Source organism: Rana temporaria, chromosome 3 (genome assembly GCF_905171775.1).
Source record: "Rana temporaria chromosome 3, aRanTem1.1, whole genome shotgun sequence".
NCBI lineage: Eukaryota > Metazoa > Chordata > Amphibia > Anura > Ranidae > Rana > Rana temporaria.
This window is the reverse complement of record NC_053491.1, coordinates 397,361,826-397,386,442: the sequence shown is the minus strand read 5'-3', so window position 1 is coordinate 397,386,442 and position 24,617 is coordinate 397,361,826.

Below are 24,617 nucleotides of genomic sequence, written 5' to 3'. Positions count from 1 at the left end.
AGCAACACACTAAAAGATCTACCTTTTACCTCAAAATCCTCCTGAAAAAGAAGCAACTTCCTGTGACTAGTGTCTCCCGTTCCTTTAGCTTTATAACCTGTTCCTGAGGACTTCCACTGCAAGGGTCTTCCTGCTTTTGCTTCCTCCATTCAAACCTTGCTTCCTCCACTTCTCCTCTTTCTTAAAGCGGAGTTCCACCTAAAAATGGAACTTCCGCTTAACCCACTCCTCGCCCCCTTACATGCCACATTTGGCATGTAACTTTTTTGGGGGGGGAGTGGGGGCTTCAGGAGGAGGGGACTTCCTGTCCCACTTCTTCCTTCCGCCGAGGGGCTGGAAAGGTGATTAGCTTAATCGCCTTTTCACAGCCCCTCCCTGTAGGCGAGCACCTGTCCAATCGGACGGCGCTCGCGCATGCGCAGTGCCGCTCGCGCATGCGCAGTGTGTGCCTGGCCACGAAGCCGAAAGCTGTCACTGCCGGGTGCCCACACTAGGAATGAAGAGGGGGGGGCGAGGAGCGGAAACCCCGGCCGGCGCGTCGCTGGAGCCGTGGAGCAGGTAAGTGTCTGTTTATTAAAAGCCAGCAGCTACACTTTTTGTAGCTGCTGACTTTTAATAAACTTAAAAAATGGTTTCTATGTAGGACAAGGAATGGTAAGAAAGTAATGGGGAAAGATCAGCTCTAGCGAGCCTACAGACAATACTGATGACTAGTAGGGATGAGTTTGTGCGAGTTTCCGATCCTAGTCCGAACCTCCGGAGCAAGCCCGCAAGGAAGTTGTCACCAGTACTTGCCCATCCATCTGCAACTGGGGCTTTCTCCAGCATTCTATGACTAGTACTTTGTCCTCCTCTGACCTTTTTTTAGACACAGTATCTACGATTCTAAAGTCTTAAAGTAATTGTAAAGCTACAAACATGTTATACTTACCTGCTCTGTGCAAGGGTTTTGCACAGAGCGGCCCGATCCTCGCTACTGGCTCCTCCTTTTCTTGAGTGCCCCCATGGAGAGCCGCTCTCCATGGAGGCACTCGTACGGGCGCGCTCCCAAGTCCTGCTGCTACGTCCATTGACACAGACAGCAGGACTTGGCCCTCCTCCGGCTCTCGTGTCACTAAATTTGATTGACAGCAGTGGGAACCAATGAGGACCTGAGACAGCTGGAGCAACTGTGCTCATTTCTTTCGCTGGAACAATCGGGCTCAGGTATGTAAAAGGGGGGTTCTGAGGGGCAGCTGCAGCACAAAAGGCTTTTCACCTTAAATCATAGAATGCATTAAGGTGAAAAACTGTAAGGGTTTACAACCCCTTTAAGTTTTTTTACCTTAAAGTGATACTAAAGTCTCGTTTTTTTTATTTAAAAATAACAAACATGTCATACTTACCTGCTCTGTGCAGTGATTTTGCACAGAGCAGCCAAGGTCCTCCTCTTCTTGGGTCCCTCTTCTGGGGGTCCTGGCCCCTTCCACCTGCTGAGTGCCCCCACAGCAAGCAGCTTGCTATGGGGGCACCGGAGCCGAGCTGCAGCTTCCTGTGTCCATTTAGACAAGGAGACGCGCCCCGGCCCAGCCCCCTTTCTCTCCCTTTTTGTCTCACAGACTTTGATTGAGAGCAGCGGGAGCCAATAGTGCCATGCTGCTGTCTCAGTCAATGAGGAGGGGAGTCCCAGACAGCTGTTGTTCAAAGCGAACTTACATTCGCCTCGAACATCAAGCTCACCCCTACTCTCAATCCATGTGCAGGGTGACTGGTGTTGTATCTGCCCCTTCCTGTAGTTTTCTGCAGGCGCCATGTAGTAGGTGTGGCCAGCTGGGTCCCTCCCACAGCTCTGCTCTCTCCTTTCACAGGCTATGTACAGCATAGTGATGATGTCAGTACTACCGTCACAAGGTAATAACTGGGTTTGCAAAGGCTTTTGGTGTATACAAATGCAGCGCTACCCCTGGAAGAGCCGCTGGTTAGATTTGGGATCTGCGTATTTAAGTTACCTCTATGTTGTGTCTAGGGGTGATGGTAGTAATGAGAGCAGTAATAGAATGTCCAGACCGTTGTTTGACGTTTTCAATGCTTTATTTCCTGGTCAAACACGACCAACATGTCAACTTGAAGTAGACAGGATAGTTTGTTGAAGGAAGAACAACTTTGCAGAATCAGGCTATGGATAGAGAAAGCAGTCCTGCCCTCTATAATTGTATTTGTCTCGTCGCCACTCCAGTCGGAGTGGGTAAAGTGCCCCTGGACAGACCTCTCTCACAGGCCTGGCAGCCAGAGCGCCACTTAGAACTTCTGGGATGGAACAAGTCTCTGCCACAGACTTGGCTCTAATTAAGTTAGGATGTTGAGATAAGACCTCTGCCACAGGCCTAGTGCTTGAAAGTTTGAAAGGTAGAGCGAATCCTCCCAGTATGTCTTTTGGGGTCACTGACTGACAGCCTAAATGCAACCTGTCAGTGTTCGGTGCCCAGACCCCCGGTGGTTCGTTCAAGCCCTATTGGATCACCTGCCTCCGGGTTCTCCTCAGACCGATCCCCCACCGAACAGCACCCAGCTTGGTATCTTCTCAATAAGGATGGGAACCCAGTAAGTCACTGGGGCCCCTTTGCAGCATCTGTTGCTCCGGGCTATGAGAGCCCAGAGTCAGGAACTCCGCATAGCACGTGACCCCGGCCTGGTAGGCCATAGTGGTGGGGCCCGTGATGTGCGCACACCCTAAAGGTGGGTGCCGCACCCGGAACCCACGAAGAAGAACCCTGAACAACGGCCTCCGCCACAGAAATACCCCTCCCCAGCATGCCCCGTGAGTAGGGTTGCCACCTCATCCCTTTAAAACAGAACACATATGAATTACACAAATTCTGAGGCTAATTTAATGCAGGTAAGGCACCAAATGAGTCTAATTACCACCTTAATTAGCCACAGAACCTGTGTAATTCATATGTGTTCTGTTTTAACCACTTCCGGCCCGCGCTATAGCCGAATGACGGCTTCAGCGCGGGCCTCAAAATCCAAGAGGACGTCATTTGACATCCTCCTGTTTGTTCGTTCCCCGCGCGCGCTCCCGAGCGCGCTGCGGGGAAATTCTGTGTTGGCCGTGTCCCCTGGACACAGCCAATTACAGATCGCCGCAAACGGCCAATCAGAGTGGCCGTTTGCGATGCGATCTGTGTGGCCAATGAGAGATGATCTCAAATGTAAACATATGAGATCATCTCTCATTGCCGCCTCTCCCTCCTCACACAGACAGCGCGTGTGAGGAGAGAGAAGGTCTGATTACTGTAAATTACTGTGAAAAAAAGTGCCCGTTTACAGTGCCCATCCCAGTGCCCATCCCAGTGCCCATCCCAGTGCCATCCCAGTGCCATCCCTGTGCCATCCCAGTGCCATCCCAGTGCCATCCCAGTGCCATCCGTGTTGAACATACAGTGCCATCCCTTTGCCACCTCATCAGTGCCAATCAGTGCCCACCTGTGCCGCCAATCAGTTGCTACCTGTGCCGCCAATCAGTTGCTACCTGTGCCGCCAATCAGTTCCCACCTGTGCCGCCAATCAGTGCCCACCTGTGCCGCCACATCAGTGCCCACCTGTGCCGCCACATCAGTGCCCACCTGTGCCGCCACATCAGTGCCCACCTGTGCCGCCACATCAGTGCCCACCTGTGCCGCCACATCAGTGCCCACCTGTGCCGCCAATCAGTTCCTACCTGTGCCGCCACATCAGTGCCCACCTGTGCCGCCACATCAGTGCCCACCTGTGCCGCCACATCAGTGCCCACCTGTGCCGCCACAACAGTGCCCACCTGTGCCGCCACATCAGTGCCCACCTGTGCCGCCAATCAGTTTCTACCTGTGCCGCCAATCAGTTCCTACCTGTGCCGCCAATCAGTGCACATCTGTGCCGCCACATCAGTGCCCACCTGTGCCGCCACATCAGTGCCCACCTGTGCCGCCACATCAGTGCCCACCTGTGCCGCCACATCAGTGCCCACCTGTGCCGCCAAATCAGTTCCTACCTGTGCCGCCAATCAGTGCACATCTGTGCCGCCAATTAGTGCACATCTGTGCCGCCACATCAGTGCCCACCTGTGCCGCCACATCAGTGCCCACCTGTGCCGCCACATCAGTGCCCACCTGTGCCGCCACATCAGTGCCCACCTGTGCCAATCAGTGCCCATTTGTGCAGCATTATCAGTGCACATCTGTTCAGCATTATTAGTGCACATCTGTGCAGCATTATCAGTGCCTACCTGTGCTGCCAATCAGTGCCCACCTGTTCCGCCACATCAGTGCCCACCTGTGCCGCCACATCAGTGCCCACCTGTGCCGCCACATCAGTGCCACCTCAGTGCCCACCTGTGCCAATCAGTGCCCATCTGTGTAGCATTATAAGTGCACATCTGTGCAGCATTATCAGTGCACATCTGTGCCGTCTCATCAGTGCCCATCTGCTCCGCCAATCAGTGCCCATCTGCTCCACCTTATCAGTGCCGATCTTCTCCACCTCATCAGTGCCCATCAGTGAAGGCTTAGCACACACCTGTGCAGTTGCATCAGCAACCATGTCCAAAAGGTCCAAAAGGTCCTATTCCCTTCAGGAGGCATTCCAAATCATTTCTGCCCCCGACGAGAGCAACGGGGAGCTCTCTCTTTCAGAGTCCCTTTCAAATTCAAATTCTGAGTTGGACGTCAATTATGAGCCCGCCCTCAGTAGCGGAACACTGAGTGACTCAGAGGAGGAAGATAGCCGGCCGGCTAAACGAAGGCGTTCTAGTGAGGAGGCAGTGCCATCCACCAGCACCGCAGTGCCATCCGCCAGCACTGCAGGGCCATCCGCCAGCACTGCAGGGCCATCCGCCAGCACTGCAGGGCCATCCGCCAGCACCGCAGTGCCTCGGCAACAAACTTCCAGGACCCATGCCAGCCTTCCCTGTGCCCTTCAGAACCCCTTGTGGCTTCCTGCTACTTCAGGAGAAGCCAACATTCCCCCTTTCACGGCCCAGCCAGGAATCCAAGTGAACACGGAGAATTTCACCCCAATTGATTATTTCAATCTAATGTTCACAGAAGACATGCTATCCGAAATTGTGGCCCAGTGCAACCGATTTGCACAGCAATTTATTGCAAATAATCCCACGTCATACCATGCCCGTCCCTTCCAGTGGAGAGACCTTACGGTGGAGGAGTTTAAATTTTTTTTAGGCCTAACATTTTGTATGGGACTCAACCCAAAAAACACTTACCGTGCCTTTTGGTCCAAAAACCCGATCTACCACATGCCCATCTTCTCCAGCGTAATGCCCAGATCCCGATACTTTGCCATAATGAGATTCTTACATTTCAACGACAATACCCAGAGCCATCCCCGAAATCATCCAGAACATGACAGACTTTTCAAAATTCGGCCCTTACTGAATTATTTTTCAGAAAAATTCCCCCAATTATATACCCCGGACCAACACATCTGTGTGGATGAATCGCTTGTTAAATTTAGTGGCAGACTCCAAATAAAACAATTCATGCCCAGCAAAAGAGCCCGCTATGGCGTGAAGGTCTACAAATTGTGTGACCGAGTCACAGGATACCTGTATGCCTACAGAGTATACGAAGGCAAGGACACCCAGATCAATCCCCCTAATTGCCCAGACTACTTGGGATCAAGTGGCAAAATTGTTTGGGAACTCATTAACCCCCTATTGGAAAAAGGCTATCATCTATACGTAGATAATTTCTACACCTCTCTTCCCCTGTTCCACAACCTGCACCGGAAGCAGACCCCGGCTTGTGGCACCGTCAGAAACAATAGGAAAGGCTTTCCTCAAAGCCTGGTGAACACAACGCTGAAAAGAGGAGAATCAGCAAGTCTGCGTAACAATGCGGTTCTGGCGGTGAAGTGGAAGGACAGAAGAGACGTGTACATGCTATCTTCCATCCATAATGATACCGTCGTTGAAACCCGCAGAAGGCGTGGCACCACCATCCGAAAGCCCACTTGCATCCAGGACTATAATTTGTTTATGGGGGGGGTCGACTTCAACGACCAGATGCTTGAACCCTATCTTGCTACAAGAAGAACGTACCATTGGTACAAAAAAGTTGCCATTTATTTTTTTCAATTGGCCATATACAATTCTTATGTAATTTACAGCAACTCCACCCAAAACCCCAAACAGTTCCTTGGCTACCAAGAGGACCTTATCACTGCCCTTATTTTCCCGAACGGCCCACCCCAAACCATCCGATCTGATGTTTTAAGTCGTCTCGCCGAACGTCATTTTCCCGATAAAATCCCTCCCACAGAAACAGGCCGACGACGTCAAAAAAAATGCAAGGTATGCGCCAGTGATGGAGTCAGACGAGACACATCTTTCCATTGTGTGGATTGTCCTTCCCAACCAGGCCTCTGTATAATTAACTGTTTTCGCCGTTACCACACCAAACTAAAGTATTAATCCTCCGTTCCTGCCTTCACACACCTTCACACCCCTTATGCCACCGCCTGCTCTGTAACTGACCCCGGCTTGTTTTTTGACCACGATTCTGCCTAATGATTTTGTAATACCTCTGCCCGATATGGAACTGACCCCGGCTTGTTTTTTGACCACGATTCTGCCTAACGATTTTGTAATGCCTCTGCCCGATTTGGAATTGACCCTGGACTGTTTTTTCGACCATTCTTCTGCCTAACGATTCTGTACTGCCTCTGCCTGATCTGGAACTGACCTCGGACTGTTTGACCATGTTTTTGCCTGCCTCATGGACTGATCTTGTACCCTGCTACTGAACTAGTGGGAACACAGGGGTCTCACATATGTGAGGGGCGCCAGAAAAGTTTTTCTGGGTGAAGAAAACTTTTTTGTTTTCTCATCCTAGATTAGGGTCTGGTTGCCCGGAGGCTTCAAAGAGATTTGGGTGGGAGAAGCCTCTACCCCTGTCCCCATTCTGTCCTGAACGAGGCCCTACTTCTGCCTGCTGCCTGTAGGACCTATGCCATCATGCCTCTGCCTGTTGCATGAACTGACCACCTGCACTAACCCTGACGGGACAGTATCCCTGCCTGGACGTTGCTGACCAAGTCCCTGCCTGCTGCCTGAACCAGTGCTATCCTGCTGTAGAACTGCGCTACTATTACCACAGGTAATCTTTTGTTTACGCTTTGCTCAGCATAATGTATTTTGAGGTGTAATTCTTGGTATGTGCATACTATGTGTCTCTGGAACACCTGACGGTGTTCCTTGCATGTTGGATCTCTGTATGTGGTCAGGCTATGTAGAAGTCTCACACATGTGGTATTGTTGTACTCAGGAGGAGTAGCAGAATGTATTTTGGGGTGTAATTTTTGCTATCTAAATGCTATGTGTTGGAAATATCTTAGAAACATACAACTTTGTGTAAAAAAAATGCGTTTTCATTTTTCTTCCACATGTTCCAAAAACTTCTGGAAAAAAATGAACCATTCAAAAGACTCATTATGCCTCATAGATTATACGTTGGGGTGTTCGCTTTCCAAAATGGGGTCATTTTGTGGGTAATTCCATTGTCCTGGTGTTCCAGGGCCTTCAAAAGTGTAATAGGTAGTCAACTAGTTAGATGTGCAATTTATGCTCCTAAAACCCCTGATGGCGCTTCCTGCATGTTGGGCCTCCGTATGTGGCCAGGCAGTGAAAAAGTCTCACACATGGGGTATCGTTTTACTCAGGAGGAGTAGCAGAATGTATTTTGGGGTGTCATTTGTGGTATGTACATGCTATGTGTTGGAAATATCTTATCAATGGACAACTTTGTGTAAAAAAAATGCGTTTTCATTTTTTTTCCACATTTTCCAAAAACTGCTGGAAAAAAATAAACCGTTCAAAAGACTCATTATGCCTCATAGATTATACGTTGGGGTATTAGCTTTCCAAAATGAGGTCACTTTGTGGGTAATTCCATTGTCCTGGTGTTCCAGGGCCTTCAAAAGTGTAATAGGTAGTCAACTAGTTAGATGTGCAATTTATGCTCCTAAAACCCCTGATGGCGCTTCCTGCATGTTGGGCCTCCGTATGTGGCCAGGCAGTGAAAAAGTCTCACACATGGGGTATCGTTTTACTCAGGAGGAGTAGCAGAATGTATTTTGGGGTGTCATTTGTGGTATGTACATGCTATGTGTTGGAAATATCTTATCAATGGACAACTTTGTGTAAAAAAAATGCGTTTTCATTTTTTTTCCACATTTTCCAAAAACTGCTGGAAAAAAATAAACCGTTCAAAAGACTCATTATGCCTCATAGATTATACGTTGGGGTATTAGCTTTCCAAAATGGGGTCATTTTGTGGGTAATTCCATTGTCCTGGTGTTCCAGGGCCTTCAAAAGTGTAATAGGTAGTCAACTAGTTAGATGTGCAATTTATGCTCCTAAAACCCCTGATGGCGCTTCCTGCATGTTGGGCCTCCGTATGTGGCCAGGCAGTGAAAAAGTCTCACACATGGGGTATCGTTTTACTCAGGAGGAGTAGCAGAATGTATTTTGGGGTGTCATTTGTGGTATGTACATGCTATGTGTTGGAAATATCTTATCAATGGACAACTTTGTGTAAAAAAAATGCGTTTTCATTTTTTTTCCACATTTTCCAAAAACTGCTGGAAAAAAATAAACCGTTCAAAAGACTCATTATGCCTCATAGATTATACGTTGGGGTATTAGCTTTCCAAAATGGGGTCACTTTGTGGGTAATTCCATTGTCCTGGTGTTCCAGGGCCTTCAAAAGTGTAATAGGTAGTCAACTAGTTAGATGTGCAATTTATGCTCCTAAAACCCCTGATGGCGCTTCCTGCATGTTGGGCCTCCGTATGTGGCCAGGCAGTGAAAAAGTCTCACACATGGGGTATCGTTTTACTCAGGAGGAGTAGCAGAATGTATTTTGGGGTGTCATTTGTGGTATGCACATGCCATGTGAGAGAAATAAGCTATTACAATGACAATTTTGAGAAATTTTTTAAATGAAAAATAAAAATCTTAATTTTGCAAAGAATTGTGGGAAAAAAACACAACTTCAAATAACTCACCATGCCTCTTAATAAATACCTTGGAATGTCTACTTTCCAAAAAGGGGTTATTTTGGGGGCATTTGTACTTTCCTGGCTTGTTAGGGTCCCAAGAAATGAGATAGGCCTTCAGTACATCAGGTGTGATCAGATGTGACAATTTTTTATGATTTGCACTATAGCTTGTAGACTCTAAAACTTTCACACAGACCAAATAATTTCCAAAAATTTTGGGTTATTTTTATCAAAGACATGTAGCAGTATAAATTGTGGCCAAAATTTATGAAGAAATATTAATAATTTGCAAAATGTTATCACAGAAACTAAGAAAAAATCATTTTTTTTCCAAATTTTCGGTCTTTTTTCATTAATAGCGCAAAAAATAAAAAACCCAGAGGTGATCAAATACCACCAAAAGAAAGCTCTATTTGTGGGAAAAAAAGGACAAAAAAATAATTTGGGTACAGTGTTGCATGACTGAGTAATTGTCATTCAAAGTGTGACAGCGCTGAAAGCTGAAAATTGCTCTGGGCAGGAGGGGTGTTTAAGTGCCCAGTAAGCAAGTGGTTAAAGGGATGAGGTGGCAACCCTACCCGTGAGGGAAAGCTCCTCCAATTGGCTGCTGGGAAGAAGCGGCTACGCCTGGACCCCTCTGGCGCCACTTGCCGTCCAGAGATGAAACTGCATCTCTGGAGTACAGACTGACCCACAGGACAAAACAGATTATAGCGCACACATGCAAAAATTACATTTGTCCTGCAAGGCTAGTTAAAAACACCTGAACATATTCAAAAATACGGGGGTTTGGTCACACTATATAGTCATATAGTGCTAAGCCCACTTACTGCGACAAAGTACCCCGAATTAGTGGGTCCTACCCTAGTAATAGAATGAAAGAACCTGGGTCTCAACCATGGGAGATAAACTCCTATGTGGGAGAACTGAAGGGTTTCTTCCTATACACTGGTGGCCACTAATGTGAGGTAATGAAGAGGGGGAAGGGTGCTCCAGCCCAAGAGACCTGGTCAGGGTCTATACAAAATACAAAAAGATACTTGGGGGGGGGCACACCCTAAAAATGCTATACATCTAAGATGGTGCTGCTATAAGACCAAATACAGTACAAAACAGATTATAGCGCACACATGCAAAAATGACATTTGTCCTGCAAGGCTAGTTAAAAACACCTGAACACATTCAAAAATACGGGGGTTTGGTCACACTATATAGTCGTATAGTGCTAAGCCCACTTACTGCAACAAAGTACCCCGAATTAGTGGGTCCTACCCTAGTAATAGAATGAAAGAACCTGGGTCTCAACCATGGGAGATAAACTCCTCTATATGGGAGAACTGAAGGCATTCTTCCTATACACTGGTGGCCACTAATGTGAGGTAATGAAGAGGGGGAGGGGTGCTACAGGACAATCCAGAATTGGCGACAGCCAATTTTAACAAATCAAATGAATTGAGAGCAACATAACTCTCTCATTCCCCCACTAAATTTAATATAGCACCTGTACTGAAAAGTACACAGGCGCTACATAAAATAGATTTATAATCTTTGTAACTATTGAGGAATATATGTAGATTAATTATGTTGTGCCTGGAGTTCAGCTTTAAGCAGCCAGCACTAACTTTAAACGTTCGTATTCGTCTAACAGTATATTATGCTTTAAATGCTGATTGAACAGGACTATCCATAGGAAGCTACTTCACTGGCCTTTGTGCAACACATGAAACAGATGGTGACTTGCTAAGCGGGTATATGGTTTGGCCCTGAGTCTTAGCAGAATCCTGAAAAGCATTTTTGATTTATTAAAGCCGTGGAGTTTTAGGAAACAGCCGGCTAATTCTCTTATGTGCTAAGAAGCAATTTATCTTCTTAACGTAAAAGATCACACAATAATACAAGACCACAAAGCTGGCACACCAGAGGCAATGTGAGCTATGAGAAGACTGGCTGAAAAGTGACCTAGAGAGTGTCTTTGCTGCAGTCAGTTGACCAGACAAGACAAGTGCAAGGAATCGCAATCTTCCCACCGATGACATGGCGTAAAGACTTCTACAATGGCGCAGCAAGCAAACTTAATAAATAAATATGTACACTAATTAAATATTTAAAACACTAAATATACGGCAAATTACAAGATAGTTTCTCACAGGAGGCCCAGCAGTAGCGGGAGCCATTGGCCATTGGCTCCTGCTGCTGTCAATCAAACCCTGTGAGCAGAGAGCAGAGGGTGAGGCTGAGCCGCATCATGTAGGTCAAATATCATGCAGTGCGGCTTGGAAATGAGCCTACACAAGAGCCAATGAAGCTTGATATGTGGGCATTCAGAAGGCAAAAGGAGACGTTGTGGTGCTCAAGGAGGATCAGAGATTCTCTGTGCAAAACCATAATTCAGAGCAGGTAAGTATATAACATGTTTATTTTTTTTAACCTCTTCACATCCACACTATAGCTGAATGACAGCTACAGCGCGGACCCACTTTGCCGGGAGGCCGTCAATAGACGTCCTCTGGTGCTCAAACGGCTGCGCGCCCCCTGCAGGGCGTGCGCGGCTCGCTCTGTGATCAGTGAGTCTTTGAGACTCGCTGGATCACAGATCGGAGTAAGGGGTCGATCCCCTAATCGGCAATTTTTTCTCCTCATTCTGATAGCGTGAGGAGAAAAAAAAAGCTGATCACCGGTGGCTGACAGAGGGACATCAGTCCCGATCAGGGAGAGCTGCAGCCAGCTCATCTGTGCCCATGTGTGCCACCTGTCAGTGCCACCTACCAGTGCACAATAGTGCCACCTATCAGTGCCCACAATTGCCACCTACCAGTGCCCACAGTGCCCCACAATCAGTGCCTCATCAGCAGTGCTGCCCATCAGTGTCGCCTACCAGTGCCCATCAGTGCCACCTATCAGTGCCACCTATCAGTAACATCTATTAGTGTGCCCATCAGTGCCATCTTATCAGTGGTCATCAGTGCCACCTTATCTGTGCCCATCAGTACCGCCTTATCTGTCCCCATCAGTGCCACCTTATCTGTGACTATCAGTGCTTATCGGTGGAGCTTATCAGTGCCCACCAGTGCAGCCTATCAGTGCCCTTCAGTGCCGCCTCATCTGCACATATCAATGAAGGTGAAAAATTGCCTGTTTGCAAAATTTTACAACAAAATAATTGAAAAAATTCAAAATGTTCCATCTTTTTTTGTTTGTTTAGCAAAAGATAAAAACCCCAGCGGTGATTAAATACCCCCAAAAGAAAGCTTTATTTGTGTGAAAAAAAAATGTAATTTGGGTACAGTGTTGTATGACAGCGTAATTGTCATTCAAAGTGCACTAGTGCAGAAAGCTGAAGATTGGTCTGGGCAGGAGGGGGGTTTAAGTGCCCAGTAAGCAAGTGGTTAAACTAAACCTTTACAAACATTCTTTGCATTAAGATAAAAAAATCTTCCATGGCCAGCTCGCTCCCCCCCCCTCCCCCACCTTAAATACTTGATGGGGGCTCAATCTTGATCCAGCTAGAAATCAATGCGCCTGGCACCCGCGCAGTAAGAGCGACTGCGTTCAGGTGCTATGTAACAGCACACACGCAGTGACACCAGCTGCGTTTAGTTGCTATTAAACAGCACACACGCAGTAAGAGCGACCGCGTTTCTGTGAAATTCAATAGCCCACTTACATTAACAGCGACTGCGTTTCTGTGCAAATAAATTGCACAGAAACTATCTTGTAATTTGCCGTATATTTAGTGTTTTAACTATTTAATTAGTGTACATATTTATTTATTAGGTTTGCTTGCTGCGCCATTGTAGAAGTCTTTACGCCATGTCATCGGTGGGAAGATTGCGATTCCTTGCACTTGTCTTGTCTGGTCAACCTGCATGGGGCCTAATAGAGTTCCAGATAGCAAAAACAAAACAAAAACAACAACAGTGGTTCTAATCCTTCCAAACTCCTCCACTTGTCCATCATTTCTAAAAAATCTTTTGGCTGAACATCCCATTTAACATCACTAAGCCTAGGTTCACATTGGAGCGATTTGTCATGCGTTTTGAGAGATCAAATCGCATGACAAGTCGCAGCCTATTGGCGGCAATTGTACTGTTCCAATTGGTGCGACACCGATTTTGCGGCGCCGCCCCGATTTTCAAAAGTAGTTCCTGCACTACTTTTGCCAATTTCAGGTGCGATTTCTATAGACATCTGTGTATGAAGCCACACACATGTCTATCAAGTAGCACCTGAAATCGCGCTGACCTTGCTACTTTGAAATTGCGCTACTTCAAGTAAAGTAGCACGATTTCAAAGTAGCATCAGTGTGAACCAGGGCTCAAGCCATATTCCACTAGTCATTAATCACAGTCTATGTACTTGAGCTTTCCATTGAAACTGATCCCTATTAGGGTGTTTGTGAACTTACTGGAATGTCTCTCTAGAACTGGCACCATTATTGGTGTTTTATGCATAGTCCGGGAAAGGACTTCAGAAGCCAGCTTTATGCGCCACTAAGAAAGGCGGGTTTTCTGTTCATTGAGTCATTCCCTTGTAGTACAAAGTTTCCTCTTATTGTCTGCTGATAAAAGGTTGTAGATAACAAAAAGGAAGCCAAGCTACTACGCCAGGAGGAAGGAACCAGATACAGCCCAGGTGTGACACAGCTTTGATCTCCAATGCATGGACAAGTTGAATGGAGGTGTGGCTCCATGTTGCTAAGTGCTAATGCACACATTTTATCATACCAGTGGACCTGCTCCATGCAACTTTCATGCATTTCTTATTTAATGATACATATAAACCTCAAAGACAAAATCCTGTTTGATCCCTAAGATAAGGTAACCAGATTTTTAAAATGAAATCCAGGGACATATTTTTTCTTTACTAGTAATGGCAACAATCAGCGACTCACTGCCCATTGCCGCCCACCTCACAGGCTCTCAAGTCTTACTCTTCAGGCCCCGGCTACTACTGGATGGGGAGCGGAGGAAGATCACTCTACCAGGGAAGGCAAGGAGATAGGCAGGAGGCTGGCCAGGATTTGAGCCAAGGCAGAAGAACATGCGAGCGAAGCTGAATGGACATGCGCCCGAAACGGAAGAAATATTCCCTCCACTCCGACCAGCACATGATAAGGGGCACAGATAATGGGAAAAATGCAACCCCCCTATGCTAGTAGCCACGGCGGAGCGGGGGGGTGCAATTCTAATTTTTTTATTTTAATTTTGCACTGACTGTCTTTGAAATTGCTCCTGCCCCCTATTAAATCCAATCTGGGGACAAAACCAGGGGCAGACTTGGTCGGGGGACAGTGTCCTCAATCAGGGGACTGTCCCCTGAAACTGGGGATGTCTGGTCACCCTACCCTAAGACCTTCTGCAAAGTAAAGCTAGCCATAGATGGATTGATGTTTGACTAGTTCAGCAGGGGTCGGCTGAATTCCGATCCATGAAAGTTGATCTATGGCCGATCCTGTTCAAGAGCAGTCGGTCTACTGATCAATTGCTCACAAACAGGCTTGATGGAAACATTTGGTGCAATCAGCTGACTCCCCCTGCAGTCAAAATACAATGAGGTCCCGTACACACGGACGGACAGTCCGCTGAAAACAGTCCGCCGGACCGTTTTCAGCGGACATGTCCGCCCTGAGATTTCTGTCTGATGGTTGTACACACCATCAGACAGAAATCCGCGCGTAAACAATACGCCGGGACGTGGCCGCGCCGTCGCCGCGGCGACGTGGACGGCCTTGAAGTTCAAAGCTTCCACGCATGCGTCGAATCAGTACGACGCATGCGAGGGATGGCGGTCGGTCGGACATGTCCGGTGAGTCTGTACAGACGACCGAACGCATCCGACGGACAGGTTTCCAGCGGACAGATTTCTTAGCATGCTAGGAAATTTTAGTCCGCTGGAAAAAGTCCGCTCGGCCGGGAATCCGGCCCGGTCGGCTGTGTACAGCCGACCGGATCTGTCCGCTGAAACTGTCCGTCGGACAAATATCAGCGGACAGATCCGGTCATGTGTACGGGGCCTGACTCAGTGAGGAGGATTTCCCCATCCACCTCGATTGTAAAGATGGAGGAATTGGACATGTATGACCAGCTTAAAGTTTTTTTTTGTTTTGGAGAGAGTGGAGATGCAACCTCTGCCCTGTTCCACTCTCCATTTGTCCTGTTTACTGTTATCATCAAAAGTGAAAGTAAAAGAAAATCACACATTTTGGGTTGTTCCCACAACAATAAGGTGGGTTTTTCACTTAGGGTTGCCACCTGTGTGGGATTCACCCAGACAGTTTGGGTTTTGAATCATGTGTCCAGGTTTCAACCCACCTAAAACCTGGACACAATATTCAAACAGGAATGTACCTCAGAACAGTGCCTGACAGGAGGGTGAGGGGACACTATGCATGCCACATTACTATTCTCTTTGGAGCGCCCAAAGGTGTCCCAGGTCTTTTACAATCCTATAGATTATGCTTAAAACATTTATTTTGCTGTGCACCGCTAAAGTGTTCGGGTTTGGCTTGAAGAAAAAGTGGCAACCCTATTCACACTGCGGTACGTAGCGGCTCCCAGCAGGGGTCCGATGCATCCCTGTTTACGGTTTCAGGTCCGATCTTGGTCTGAATTTTTGACTGAATTCAGACCTGAAATGGAGATGTGTGAACCGGTTCCGTTGAGAGGCGGTCACAATCTCCTGACTTGCGAATTGGATGCAGGGAAACCCGCGTCCAATTCGCAATAATGTGAACCCATCCTAAAAGAAAATCTTCCTCTCACTTTCTCCTTTAGATATGGGATAGGAAGTGAAGGTAAATCTCACCAATGGAACAAAGATGACTCTATCCAAAATTTAACAAAAAAACAGATTTGCCTATAGTCAACTTCAAATGTTTGCCATAACTCATAAGCGTAGGCCTGATTCACACCTATGCAGGTTGCAGTTTGCATATTGCAGGTGCATTTTGTGTTATTCAATATACACACTATTGATCTATTGAAGTCTATGGAACCAAAAACCAGAAAAAAAGTCCCTGGACCTTTCTTTCCATAAAATGCACAGATGTGAACATGACCCATAGGAAACCATGTAAAATAGACTGCAGTGTGTTTCTGCAAGACTAAAATTGCACTAAAAAATGCAAAGGTGTGAACACTAATGCTTTTTTTGATGCATTTTGCAGAAATGCAGGGAAATTTTTTAACATGTTTTTTCTATGGAACATGTTCACATCAATGCTTTTTTGTGCCTCTGCGTTTTTGGAAAGGGTCAGGGACTTTTTTTTCCTGCAAAAGGCAGCGTTTTGCATGCAATAGAATTCAATGGACCCGCATCCAAAACGCAAGTACGCGTTTTTTTTTTAACCTGTTTATATCTGGTTGTTAAAGGTAATGTAAAAAAATGAAAATTGCTGGCTAAAAAAAAAAAAATGCAAATCGTGGTAAAAACGCACATCAAAAAAACGCAGCAAGCACCGCATAAAGCACTGCAAAAGCTGAAAAGCAACATGCATAGGTGTGAACTAGACCTTAATGTGAGAAAATCTATTGATTCCCACATCCAGCAGCACCTGTGGCTGCTTAAATACAGTGGTGCTGCTGAACAGCGACTGCATCCAGGAGCAGTGGATTTTTAAATCGACTCTTGTAGAAGTAGCTGGTGATTGCAGGTCCATCACCAGCTAGAACTTTCAACAAGAATTGGCGGAAAATGAAGCTGTCTATGGCCAGACCAGTAGAGTCTAATTCAGAAAGTTTTGAGTTTTAGCTATACCTTTTGTGGATAACTTATTTTATTAAAGATGCAGGCTTTTGGGATGCCTTAACCACTTCAGCTCCGGAAGATTTTACCCCCTTCATGACCAGGCCATTTTTTTTCTATTTAGCAGTGTGCTAATTTACCTAGCAATTAAGCAGCCTTGCAACGCAGTACCCAAATAACATTTTTGTATCCCCCCCCCCCCCACAAATAGAGCTTACTTTTAGTGGTATTTGATCACCACTGACTTTTTTATTATTTACTTTCTGATATAAAACATATTCAATAGAAAATGTAAAAAAAATCTAATTTATTCATATATTTAGGGCAAAATTTATTCTGCTGCATGTCTTTGGTAAAAAAAAATCCCAATAAGTGTATATTGATTGGTTTGCATGAAAGTTATAGCGTCTACAAATGATAGTTTCCTGACAGACTCCATGGCAGCCTATGTGTGGGGGTTCATCCCGCCTCTCATACCTCATAGGACCCTACTCCCATAAATCTTTGCTTCTAGTCAGAGACCATGTTCCTTTTTTGTCCTCCTCCTAGGACCTAGGTAGTCTTACCTTAAAAAAAAAAAATTACCTTTCGGTCCAGTCCTGGTGGTTTGCACGTGAAGTTTTTACTATTCAGGTGGTTCTGGAGTCCAACAAGTCCCAGCTATTAGCAGGGTGGACACGGGCAGTGGTTGCGATGTCCTGAAGAGCTTACTAGCCAGCCATTGGCAGGCAAGCAGCAACATGGCCAAACATCCTAGCTATTAGCTGGAGGCCGCTTTTAGAGAAATGCCCAGGTCGTGCAGTTTGAGCTTCATAGCTCCCAGTTCTAGGCCGGATCAGGTGGATTCCGTGGTAATGTATCGCTTACTTTTTACATGGCAGACGTTTTTGTGTGTTGTTTGTCTTGGCTCCGTTCTGTTTCCTGGTCATGGCCGCTGGAGCGCATCTGCGTTCCAGTTCTCCGCTTTCTGTCCTCTGCGCATGCGCAAGTCTCGTTCTTGAACGAGGCTTGGTTGCGTGGGCACAGTCCGGACTAGTTGCCGCGATTGCGCATGCGCGTGAGATCCGTTGGGTGACGTCATCACAGGGGCGGAAAGCTTAAATAGCTGTCTGATACAGCTATTCTTGGGACACCTTGCTGACTCTGTTTGCTGCTTCCCCAGGCAGAGCTCTCTGTTTCTTGAGGTAAGATGCTATGCTGCACTGCCGCCTTATTATGCTGAAGTGGTTTTATCTTGCCTTGTCCTTATTATTTGCTTGATGGATTGTTTTCAGTTTGTGTACTCCTTCTGCTATGGATGTGTCACCGCCCCCCCAGTGGCCAACCCTTACGCTGCAGGTAGGGTGGAATTTTCTTTTCCTCTACCTGTCTGTTTGGGTCTATTGTTTGGGAGCATGTTAACTCTTTCCGCCCCGTCAGCCCCTCTAGGTCTGAACATCAGCCTTCGGCACGTGAAGACAATGACAAATCTAGACCACAACATCGTCATTCCAGATCAAGGTCCAGACGTCCCAGGTCATCCTCTAGACACCATAGAGGGGAATCCAAATCCACGTCTGGACATCATTCTCACCGCCATTCCAGACGCTCTGGAAGAAGAGTGTGCTGGGGTTGTAGGGCTCAGGTCTCAGAAGGTAAATCCCTCTGTGAGCCTTGTTATTCCCGAGCTGTAAGGGAAAGAGGAGGTGGAGACCATCAAGTGGAGGCTCTGGTCAGATAAGTTGTCCAGGAATCTCTGAACAAATCTGATTCCAGCTGTACTATCGTTCCTCCTGTTGATCCAGCCCCAGTGCTTGTGCAGGATGACCCTGAAGCTCCGGGCCCATCTCAGCGTAACCGCTCCCCAAGTGTGTCCTCCACTAGTGATGTGGAAAGTGTTATCAATCCCACGGGGTTTGATTTTTCCCTAGTGCCAAACTTGGTCAAAGCAGTAAAAGTCGCTTTGAAATGGGAAGAACCGGTGGAAGCACCTGCTAAACAAAGAAAATATTTCAAACAACTCAAGAAAGAGCGCCCAAACTTTCTCCTTTTGGGTGAACTTGGAGAAATTATCAATGATGAATGGTCAGGCACAGAAAGGAAAAACTTGTTGCTCTCTAAAGTAGCAAAGATGTACCCATTTAAAAATGAAGAGGTGAAACACTTGGATTCAGCTCCTTTGGTTGATGCTGCTTTAATGAGGCTGATGAAACATGTCACACTCCCTCTGGAAGATACCGTCTCCTTTAAGGACAGTTTGGAAAGAAAGATAGATACGCATCTAAAACGTATATACATTACGGCAGGCATGGCTTGTAAACCAGCCTTGGCCCTTGCAGAACTTTCTAAGGCAATGGAGGCCTGGACAGATGAAGTGGACTTTACCTTGGCAAACATTTCTGAAGATATGGTCAGAAGCATGCCAGTTTATGAGCTAAGGATGGCATCCGTCTTTCTGGGAGAGGCTTCCCTTGATATTATCCGCTTGGTGGCACGGGTCATGCTCTCTTCTTAAGCGCGCCCTGTGGCTACGTCCTTGGGTAGCTGATCCTGCCTCTAAACAGGCGTGGTGCAGAATCCCCTTTCAGGGGTCTTCCCTTTTTGGGAATGAGCTCGACAGCGCCATCACCCGTGCCACAGGGGGTAAGTCGGGGGTTCCTTCCCCAGGATCGCCGTCCTTTCGGTCAGAGAAGATCTTTTCCTAGGTAAGATCAGCATCATTCAAGAGATGCTCGTCGGTACAGACCTGGTCGTGAATTCAGAAAGAACTGGAGAAGAAACCAGCCTTCTGGTCAGAAACCCTCAAAAGGTTCTTCTTCTGCTGGACGTAATGCTCCTAAGTCCTTTTGATATAGGGTCGGCTCAGACGGAACAAGTCGGAGCTCGGCTACTTCAGTTTCGACACGTCTGGGCAGCCTCGATAAAGGATTTCTGGACTGTCAAAACAGTCTCTTCAGGTCATACTTGGACGTTTGTCAGTCCACACACTTCAGTTCATACCCTCAGCACTACCCTGCTCAGAGGAGAAGAAACAAATCCTTCTATCATACACAAACTCTCTCTTGGCCCAGGGCGCCGCCATACAAGTACCAACAGCCGAAAGGTTCCAAGGGATGTATTCACCCCTGTTCATGGTTCTAAAAAAGACTGGCTCCTGGAGACCAGTGATAGATTTGACACATCTAAATACCTTTATCGAAAAATTCAAAATGGAGTCTCTGCTCACAATATGGCAGACGGTTCAACAAGGCGACTGGCTGGTCTCCATAGACCTGAAAGATGCCTACTTTCATGTCCCAATAGCGGTAGAGTTTCAAAAATACCTTTGGTTTGCAGTAGACAATGTTTACCTCCAGTTTACATGTCTCCCGTTCGGGCTTACAACATCGCCTTGGGTATTTTCGAAGCTCTTACTGGCTGTCGTAGCTTTATTCAGAACCATAGGTATTCGTTTACATCACTACCTGGACGATCTGCTATTACTTTCACAAAGCAGGGAGCAACTGTTGATACATCGGGCCCAGGTCATCTCACTCTGACCTAGTTTGGTTGGCTGCTAAACAGAGAGAAGAGTCATCTAGAGCCTACACAATCTCTAATCTTTCTCTGTGCCCAATTCAGTACAGTTCAGAGTATCATCTCCTTGCCTCTGGAAAAAATCCCAGTAGTTTGGGACAGGATTCGCCTTGCATTGGAGTCTTCTTTCCTCAAAGCCTTGCAATGTCTCAAAATAACAGGCACCATGGTGTCCACGGTCCCCATGGTGAGATGGGCACAGTGTCCACGGCCCTTTCAGAAGGGTTTTCTCCAACAATGAGATCTGAGATCTCGGGATCATCTCATACTGATAATATCGTCTATGCGAGAAACTCTTCTCTGGTGGCTACTACGGAAGAACCTTCTCAACTGCCATTCTATAATTTCACAATTTCATCGGACGCCAGCAACAGAGGCTGGGGGGCTCTCTGCCTGAAGGAAGTAGCTCAAGGAAAGTGGGACTTTCCATCCCGAAAGGTAATATCCAATGTCCTGGAACTCCGTGCAGCCTTTTGTTCCCTACAAGCCTTTCTTCACCTAATAAAGGGGTCCTCAGTTCTCCTAAGGATGGACAATATGTCAGCGGTATTGTACATCAAGAGGCAGGGAGGCACTCGCAGTCTGTCCCTACTGAGGGAGGTAGGTCCAATCATGTCTTGGGCGCAGACACACTTGACAGATCTGACTGCTGTATACCTTCCCGGATCTTAAAACCTACAGGCAGACTTCCTCTCGAGAACATCTCTCGACAACAATGAGTGGTCTCTCCACAGCGAAGTTTTCAGTTGGGTCCTGTCCCTGGGATTTGTTCCGGAAGTGGATTTGTTTGCATCTCCGTGCAACTTCAAGCTGGAGAAGTTTTACACGAGATGTCGATGTCCCCAAGCCTTTGGGGTGGACGCTCTAACGGATCAGTCGAGGTTCCGCAGGGCTTATTCCTTTCCCCCAGTTCCGGTCATTCTCCGGTTCCTGTCGAGACTCAGGTGGGAGGAGGCCGAGATAGTGGCAATAATTCCATACTGGCCCAACAGACCATGGTTTCCGTTGCTGTTCCAACTGAGCTTCCGGGACCCAGTTCTGCTCCCAACCAGACCAGATCTCCTGTTGCAAGGAATAACACCTCATCCATGTCCAACCCATCTTCATCTGATGGCCTGGTTTTTGAGAGGGAAAGGCTGGAAGCATTAGGGTGCCCAAGCAGAGCCATCCCTACCTTATTGAACGCTAGAAGGTCAAGCACCAATAAAGTTTATCAAAGAATATGGTCAAAATTCTCAGCCTACATTCCATGAACGGTTCTCCTAATGATCCCAGAATTCAAGATGTTCTAGGGTTTCTTCAGACGGTTCTTGATCTACCCTTATCAGTTAGCTCCTTGAGAGTTCAGGATTCAGCTATCTCTGCTTTCACAGGCATATCCTGGGCTAGACACTCCCTCGTCAGACAATTCTTTAAAGGAGCTATGAGGCTGAGACCTTAAAGGAAACCGAGATTCTCCATTCTTCCTCTGGTCTTGAATTTTTTCTCAGAAAGTCAACACACGGATCAACTATCTATCAAGGATCTCTCCCTCAAAGTTGTCTTCCTCGTAGACATAACATCAGCTAAGAGGGTTTCTGAAATTGGTTCTCTAGGATCCAAAGAACCATTCCTTACTTTCTTCCCGGATCGTGTCGTATTGATTCCTATGTTAGGTTCTAATCCAAAGGTAACATTGGTTTTTCATGAGAACCAGGAAATCGTCCTCCCCACCTTTCGGTCTTCTGAGGACGCTAATATTCATCCTTTGGATGTCGGAGAAGTTTTAAAGCAATATCTGGAAGCTACAGCGACTTTCCGCCAATCTGTTCATCCATTTGTTTCCTTTCATGGGAAAAACAAAGGAATGTGTGCTTCCTCCAGAACCATTGCAGCGTGGATCGTCCAAGCCATCCAGGGGGCTTATAAGGTGAAGGGTTTGGCTCCTCCAGAAGCGGTGACCGCTCACTCTACTCGGAGCATTTCCACATCATGGGCGGCTGCCCGGCATGTCTCCCCAGAAGTGATCTGTAAAGCGGCCTCATGGTCGTCGGTAAATACATTTATGACGCACTATTGCGTAGAACCGGCCTCTTTATACGTGAAGTATGAGACCAGTCATGGCCCGGTGTACTTGTAGCCTATTGTAGTATGCAGTACAACACTGCCAAAGCTGTTGTTAGTGTCTGTATGGGTGGCTGACTGTCACTGATTCCTCGTAACATGGACCGTAGATACAGAATTTCAAGCAGCATGGGGAAAAAAAATCAATAAATCAAATATAAGGGAAGAAACTTTAGAATTAGGTGGCTACTATAGTTCCCTTGGTTGCTACAAGGTATTGACTGCAATGTTTTTGTTCTATTACTTTCAGATCCTTTAAAAAGAAAATACCAAATATATCCCTTTTTCTTTTTGCTCTGCTTGCCATTCTGCGTATACATGTTTAGCACGGTGCTTTTCAATTAGAAAGTTCACCTGGCTCCTATGGGAGACCTGAGTATAATTCCATTGAATAGTAATGAGACAGGCTGAAGAGTTTGCTTATGATTACTGTGTGCTGACAGACCAGAGGGTACAGGGCAGCAAGAGACTCTGTGAACTAATACAAAAGTAGGTCTGTAAATGATCTGAGAGTCTTTATGCATTGTGGGAGAAACATGTCCCCTTTTCCACCATTTCACACGCCCCAGTGTCTTCCCATCTCAATACCAAGCACTCTCCTTCTGGCATCCCAAGAGACCACCCTGTCACCGTCTACCCTTGTAAAATAAAGGCTTGCTGTCTATTCATTAATACCATATCAATTTACTTCTCTCTTGCCTCTATTCAGCGCAACTCCTTTCATTATCCCCCCTTTCCCAACATTGGCTTCACCCGCCCAAAGGCCTGACAGTACAATTCCACTGAAGAGCTATCAAGAATGCCACAGATCAAATAAGGTCTGTGATTTTCCAAAATGGAGAAAAGCATAAAAGCTGGGGCAACAACATGTCTGACTGCATGTTCTGGGAGCCCGTCCTGCCATTGGAGATGACAATGTATTGGGGCCTTTGGGTACTGCTGCAGCAGTTGCCTGTGCATTATTTGACTATATAAAAAATATATTTAAGTGAAAAAGTAAAACCTTAAAGCGATACTTTACCCTCCCTAGCAACTGTATCCCTTCCTCTAACAGATGTAGATTTTTATTTTTATTTTTTTGAGGCGATACCTTTTTATGGGGACCCCTCCCTACCGTTTTTTATTTCTGGCCTAGACCAGAAATGTGGATACCAACATCACAGGTCCCAGAAGGCCGAAAGAGACCCTATGTTGCAAGCTCCCCACTACGTCATCAGGGGGGTCATTTGGCTATTCTTGGTTTTTGCAGCCACCCCCCTGATGATGCAGTGTGGTGCATGCACATCATCACAGGGCTGCTGCACAACCCAGAAGAAACAGCTGGTCCCCCCTTGTGATGTTAGAAGGAGATGGATAGCCAGGCTTGTCAGCATGGTTTTGAGCAGGGCTCTCCAAATTGTGGCCCCGTGGGCCAGATGTGACCCTTTGCTTGCCTTCATCAGGCCCTTGGGGCACTATGCCTTCCACTGATATGAGGTGTTATTCCTTCTACTGAGACCAAAGATGGGCCACTCGTCCTCCCACAGACACCAACAATGGGGTACTATTCCTTTCACTAACACCAATGATGGGTCACTATTTCTTCCACTGACACCAATGATGGATCAATATTCCTTCCACTGACACCAATGATGGATCAATATTCCTTCCACTGACACCAATGATGGGTCACTATTCCTTCCACTGACACCAATGATGGGTCACTATTTCTTCCACTGACACCAATGATGGGTCACTATTACTTCTACTGAGACTTATGATGTCATTTTTTTACTTCCACAGACCACCAAGCCTTTGGCCTGGTCTACTGCTACTGGCTACAGTGTGGCCCTGCTAAAATTTGAAGGGCAGTAAACTGGCCCTTTGTTTTGAATGTTTGGAGATCCCTGCTTTTGGCAAACAAACAGGGAGGGTGTTGTTTAAGTTCTCTTTACGCAATGTTATGTTGTGCAAGGAAAATTTCTAGCATTTTCTGATTAGCATCTTTTTGTCATTGGGCGCTTACAATTTGGGATGTCGATGGATGATTAAAAGCTGTTACTGCTGCTAGTTTCTAACACCAATTAATGTGAGCTTGCTACCTTGTTATTATTGTTTTAATAATTGTTTTAATAAGTCTTGGTTCACACAGAGGCGACTTGTCAGACGACTTAGCCGCCTGACAAGTCGCGCTCTATTCTGTA